The sequence below is a fragment of the Emydura macquarii genome, unplaced genomic scaffold (assembly GCF_026122565.2).
Source record: "Emydura macquarii macquarii isolate MOO-44397 ecotype Brisbane River unplaced genomic scaffold, CSIRO-AGI_Emac_v2 contig_1253, whole genome shotgun sequence".
Classification (NCBI taxonomy): domain Eukaryota; kingdom Metazoa; phylum Chordata; order Testudines; family Chelidae; genus Emydura; species Emydura macquarii.
In genome coordinates, this window is record NW_027131390.1 from 35,507,844 (window position 1) to 35,514,873 (window position 7,030).

Sequence of the window (7,030 nt, forward strand, 5' to 3'; positions counted from 1 at the left end):
CCCTAGTGAGGCACCACTGGGACTTGGTTTAGCCCCTGGCCTGCCTTAATGTGCCTGCCCTCCTTCTGTAGTTTCTAAGGACTTGTGGCAGTGGCAACGTACTGGGCCACTGGCCCAGCCAAGCCAGGTGTAGGCCCCAGCACTGTGAGCACTGTGGTGTAAGTCTGAACCAAAGCAGGCCTGGACCATGGAAGCTTAGGGGTTAATCCTTACACTGAGAAAAAGAATAAGAACTAGGATGTTCCGGACACATTGATTGTTTGTTCATGACACCCCAGGCTCCACTGTGACTGCTTGTGAACATATAGGGGGAACATCCTGCCTAAATATTTTGTGATTTAACATTTATGACATATTGATGCCCTGCTTGCATACACCTATAAATGAATGTTTGGGAGCATCTTGGGATCTAAGTGCGATAATTCACAAGTGAAGGGAAGTGCTCAATACGTATCAGGAATGTGGTTGATGTGTAAATTGTGGGCCAGTGAGAGTGCAAAGAAGATTCTTATATTTTCCTTTAGTAAAATTGATGTAAGTATAAGGATTTCATTATGTTAGTAAGTAACTACAAGATAATGTACTAATGTAATGAAATAAAATTGTAATCATTTTCAGTAAGCATGAATGAGGAATGAATGCAATTTGAGTGCTCAGATAAAACAGTGAGAAAATAATTACTGCTTCAAGGACAGGAGGGCAAGAAGAAACTTTTATTTAAAGAACTTTACAACCCAGATGGCCAAAGATCAAGAGAACCCCCGGAAAACAGGGGAATTAACACCCAAAGACAGGAACAGCCGAAGCGTGAGACAGGAATAATGAAATGATGAGAAAGCTGTCACACTTACAACTTCAAATGTAATTGACGATTACATCACACAAGGAGACTATCTGACATGACAGAATCCCCCATCGACCCGAATGGGGATGGATTAATATAAAAATGGGAAGAAGAAACCTGGACTTTGAGCTCGTTCTGCAAACCCCAAGGAGCATCATGTCACGACCGACAAGGACCTGGCTCCAATCTCGTGCCTGAATTACCTGGCCAGCGATTCAGCACGGGCAACAAGGGACTGGTAATTATAGCCCTCCTGCAGATCTCTCTGTGTGGGGAGGGGGGGGGCGGCAAATGTTTTCTTTTGAAATGTTTTTCTTTTTTGTATTCATAATAAACGCGGCATATTGCGTTATACCCTGAATAAGATCCTGCTGTTTATTTTATAAGTATAACACAGGGCTCCTGTACCATCACCCTCCTTCAGCCTGCCCCAGAAGGTTGCATGAACCAGAGGTTCTGCCAGGTAGATATAGAGCCAACTCTGCCAGGCAGGGGGATCTGCTAGCAGGAGACCCAGTGGCCACTTTGCACCAGCGATGCAACTGTGACATATGGCTTCTGCACAGAGCTAAAGCGCCCCCCCCAGCAGGATGGAGCATCCCACACCACCTGCAATGAGCCCCTTGTTGGCCCGTTTTAGGCCCAGCTCTTGGAATGGGCGCTGCACCTACAGGTGCCTGGTACCCCTGCAGGGTGTGGGAGATCTCTCAAGTCCCCCCTCTGCCTGGAGGCAGGAAGGATTTCAACAGTGATCAGCTGCACCTCCGGTGAGTGGCCTAGCCACGGCCATAGACAGATCCCTGCACCTGTGCTCATTGAGGCTCAAGGGCTGCAGCCACACGGCAGGATCTGGTCCTAAACCCCATCGCATGTGAGCCAAATTATCCCTTGGTACGTGTCTGGATTGGGCAGAGGAACCTACACCAATGTTGACACACACACACACAACGGTCTTTTATTCTGCACATTTGTCATCACTTTACTGTCCTGTCCCTTACTGACTACACTGCTGCTTCCCCAGTAGAGGGCGCAGCACAGCCTTCTTCTGCCTCTCCCCTCTGGTTATGTGAGCACTGCCTGAGCTGGGGCACCTGGCAAAACACCATACAGTTGGATAGATGCCAGTTACTTCGGTTTTTATTTATTTGTGCCTTCTTATAAGACCACCAAGCATCACCCACTTTGGGAAGCAGACTACAGATTTTTATGAACCACTGGCAGGGCCAAATCCCATGTCCCATCTCAGCTTTTTAATGCCACTCCAGTCAGGTAGCACTTTTCGTCACTGCAAATTCCTACAAACTGCATCACAAAGAATTGACTTGCAGGATTCACATACTGTCTCCTCCTTAGAACAGGCCCTTTGAGGTTTGCTGATTAAGTCAGCGAGCCCAGGCTGTTTCTGAACCATGAAGCGTATTGTTTTAATCTGAACTGCCTTAGATTTCATTAATAGCAAAGCAGACAGGCATTTTCCTCCCACTGAGAACAGCAGCAGGAGCAGTCAAAGGATTAGGGGCTGTGATCCGGCAATAAACTGCACACCGTGCACTATAGAGAAGGACGCAGATGTTTTAGGCAGATTTCAGCACAACCGCTGATCTTTACGCTGGATTTCCACCCTCTCCAAGCCCCAGGCAATCAATTGTGTTATGATTTCTTTGGTTACTATCTAAGTCAGTGGTTCCCAACCTTTTTGGCTGGAGGGCCAAAGATATCATTTTTACAACCGTGAAGGGCCACCTGGTCTCCACCAGCAGCCCTTCCCCCTCTACCTTCCCTTCCTCCCCAATGCCACCAGATGGAAGGAGGAGGCTGCCTCCTCACTGATCTCCTGTCTCCCTAGCTACAGAAGGGAAACTGCACGCATACCCTAGCCCTGTGCGCTCCACCTGGGTCCCTAGGCAGTGGCTCCCTTCCGCAGCCAGGGGGATGTGAGATCAATGCTACCCTGGTTCTGGCTCCAGCAGGGACCCAGCGCCTAGGGACCCACGCAGAGCACTTTGCTCTCTGCTGGAGCCGGGGGGCAGTGTGCTGATTTCCCCTCCCTCTGGCTCCAGAAGGGACCCAAGTGCCTATGAACCTAGGTAGAGCACTTTGCTGTGCCCCGCTACAGCCAGGGGGAATGGACCACTGATCTCCCATCCCTTTGGCTGCAGCAAGGACTCTGCACGGTCTTTCAGCCCCGCAGAAACACGCTCTGCCTGGGTCCTTAGGCAATGGTTCCCTGCTGCAGCCGGCAAGAGGGGAGCCACGGGCCACTTTGAAAGCCCTGTGGGCCTCTTTTGGCCCCCAGGCCACAGGTTGGGACCCACTGGTCTAACTGGTAAAGCATATAAACTGAGATGCCCATCTCCAAGTCTCATTCCTCAGTTAGCAGTGGGTGCTATTGCTACTCTGGGGAGGCCGGGAGAGCTAATCAGCATCTGTACTGATTAATAACCAAGGTCACGTCACAACCGGGCCCTTTACAGGGTGCACAGAAGAGAAAGGCAGCAAGTGCACCTAGAACAGGCCTTTCAAAGGGAGTTCCCCAGCACGGCTGCATCCATCGAACAGGCTGCATTAGAGCAAGTCTGCAGGGCCAACAGAGGAAATGTGCATGCGTCCAACCCCTCTCTCCTCCCCTGGGCTGCCTACGGCTACTCCCTCCCTTCCTGGAGACCAGGAAAAATGCGTGGGGGAGAAAGAGGCAAAATCAGGTTTTGAGTTAAGTCTAGTATTCATGCATCTAAACCCAGTTTCTAACCTGTTCTGCAGCTAGATCAGCCAGCCAGTCATAAGGCATCAGTACCGGAAAGCTGCGACACAACTTTACACACGCCCCTGAATCCATGCAAGTGCCAGGAAATTAGCTTTTCCCAAACACCGCTCAGAGCTGGAATCTGCTGGCCCCACAGCTCATTTATCATCCTGTACATTACAGGTCAAAACTGACTTTTATAAAACACATTTCATTGGGTCATAGTGCATTTTAGTTTCTCTGCTGATAGAGCTCTAGCACACTCGATAAGGTATTTTTAAATTAAAGCCCTCCCTCCCCCCCCCCAAATATAATGCACAACAAAACACTTACATAATCATAAACCAGGTTTGCCTTAGATGTTCCTTGCCTGCTATGCCTGGGGTCTGCTTGAGGTTCATGCCACTTAAGGGTTGCATAGATTTTTTCAGTCACAGCTCCCACTAGCAAAGCATTTTATTTGAGGATTAGTAAAATAGTCACTAGTTTTAAAACACGTTTTCCAAAATTATTGACCAAAGATATAATATATTTACAATATACAAGCTGAGCTATTTGGCTACAAGTGTCCATCTATACCCCAGTGGGCAATTTGTTAGTTTATTAATTGATTTACAACATGGAACCTTTCCTATTCAAGGGTAGCACCACAGTGAACATTGTTTGTTTGATTGCATTATTTGCAACCGTGTTAAGTAGCTCTAGGAAGAGTGTGGGGCTCAGTGGAGAAGGTGAGCTGGTAGCAGAAGATGATAGGAAGGCAGAGCAGCTCAATGCCTTCAGTCCGCTCACAAAAAATAGTATTTGACTGTCCGACTAGCAAAGTTACCACAGACAGTTAAGGGGAAGGGCTGCAGATCGGGCTAAGTAAAGAACACGTTGCATATTCTGACCAGCGAGGCTGGGTGCTATTCACCGAAGGGTACTGAAGAAATCTTGGGACCACTGGAAATAATACTTTCAAATGCATAGATGATAGGAGAAGTTCTGGAAGACTGGAGAAGGGCTAACTTACTGCCCGTCTTTAAAAAGCGAGAAAAGGAAGAGCCAGGGAACTATAGACCAGTCAGCCTGATTTTGATAAGTTACTAAAACAATGTATAAAACAGTCAATTTGTGAATACCTGGAAGATGACAGGGGATCACTAGCAGCCAGCATGGATTTACGAAGAACTACTCATGCCAAACCAGCTTGGTTTCCTTCTTAGACAGAGAAACTGGTTTGGGGGATAGTGGGACATAATATTCCTTGGCTTCAGCAAGGCTTTTGACATGACCCCACATGACATTTTGGTAAGTAAGCTGGAGAAATGCAGGCTCTGTAGAACAACCATTAAGTGGCTACATAACTGGTTAAACAACTATAAACACAGAGTAACGATTAAGGGAATGATGTCAGATTGGCAGGATGCTTCAAGTGGGCTTCCACAGAGAATCTGTTCCAGGTCGTTATTAATTATCTGGATGGAGGAGCATACCAATTAAATTTGCAGATGACACAAATTGTAGAAGTGGGCTATAGCTAACAAAATGAAATTCAGTGAAGACAAATGTAAGGTGCTACACTTAGGGAAGAAAAAACAAATGCAGAAAGGGGGCTGACTGGCTTGGCAATAAGCACTGCTGCAAAGGATCTGGGAGTTGGGGTGGATCACAACCTCAACATGAGCCAGCAATGCCATGCTGTTGCAAAAAAAGCAAATGCAATTTTAGGTTGCATTAACAGAAGCATGGCATGCAAATCATGGGAGGTGATAGCACCACTTTAGTTAGGCCTCAGCTGAAGTACTGTGTTCAGTTTTGGTCTCCAGTATATAGAAAGGAAGTAAAGAAACTGGAAAGGATCTAGAGGTGAGTGATGACGATAATCAAAGGAATGGAATGCAAGCTGTATCAGCAAAGGCTGAAGGAACTGGGTATGTTTAGTTTGGAAAAGAGGAGATAAGGGGGCAGGCAGGGAAGCAGGACTATGATAATGGTCTTCAAATATTTGAAAGGCTGTCAACAAGAGGAAAAAGTTGTTCTCTCTTGCCACAGAGCAGGACAAGAGACCGTGGATTCAAACTACAGCACAGCAGATTTAGCTTGAAACTCAGGAAAAGCTTCCTAACTGTAAGAATAATAGGACAATGGAACATCCTTCACTAGAGGCTTTTCAAAAGGAGGCTGGATAGCCATCTGCCTTAGATGGGTTCGACACATCAATTCCTGCATCTTGGCAGGGGAGTTAGACTAAAAAACTCTTATAGCCTCTTCTAACCCTATGATTTTATGAGTCCTTCTACCTTAATTACCAGCATTTAAACACGTGTTATTTTCCAGTGCTGAAAAGAACAACTAAGCACCTGATGCAGTTCTGGCTTACTCCATGTGCATAACTAGTTAGTAGAAATACAGTGGTATAAAACCAGACTGATCTCAGAATCAGGCCTGAAACTACCAAGTAAAAGATGCATGCACTCACATTTTCTTCTAATTTCAAAGAGATTAAATGCTAGAACTGTTTGTGAATTTTAGTATGGATGTTTAAATGTTGATGGTTTTATTAACAATCCACTAAAATTGAGGGGACTTTTACCATTAATGTCAGTGGCATCTGGATTACAATTGATGTACATTTTACTACTACTACTCTTCTCCGCCCCCCCCGCCCACCTAGAACATAATTTCGGCCTCTCCAGCTGTACTGGTTTCATATCAGGTCAAAATGGGAATAATCCTAGAATAGAAAAAGGAATTCAAGTAATGTAATGTAACTGTTAATGATAGCAACCGAGACCCCTTTTTTCATAGAAGTGAATGATCAATACACATTTTAAACCCCTCGTTTATGAGATATTTTTTAAAATGCCCATGTTGCCAGCTTCTAGCTGTCCCCCACTCAGTGATATGGTACTAATCTGGAAAGTGGGCGTTTCATTGCCGCTTGGTGCCAGCCATGAAAGCAACGGAAGAGCAGGTAAGAGATGCACAAGCCCAAGGCAACTAATTTAAATTGTGTTTACTGCCAAAAGAAAGGGCTTGATTTCACTGGAAAAAAGGGTATTTTTACATTGAGATGCTATATCTCACTGTAAATGCCTGGAGGAGACAAAGGGCTGCACTTTTTACCAGGTTTACTGAGAGTTTCTTGTGACTAGCTACGGGGGGGGGGGGGGGGGGAGAAGAATTGGGGGGAACTCACCTATCTACCTAAAGACCAAAGTTTACACACCAGGAGGCGGCAGCGTGAAATCCACAAAAAACATAGGCTTGCAGACAATATATGCTCTCTTGTATGGTGGAGATGGAAAAAGGAACATTCTACAAGAACATGGGCTATTGCAAGTGCACATAGATGAGTCCCAAGAATCAGATGAAGTTCCCCGCACCGTGTGTTTGAGCACCTTAACTTCGGATAGTTGTAGTAGCAAAAAGTGCAGTAAAACTATTACCGGGACATT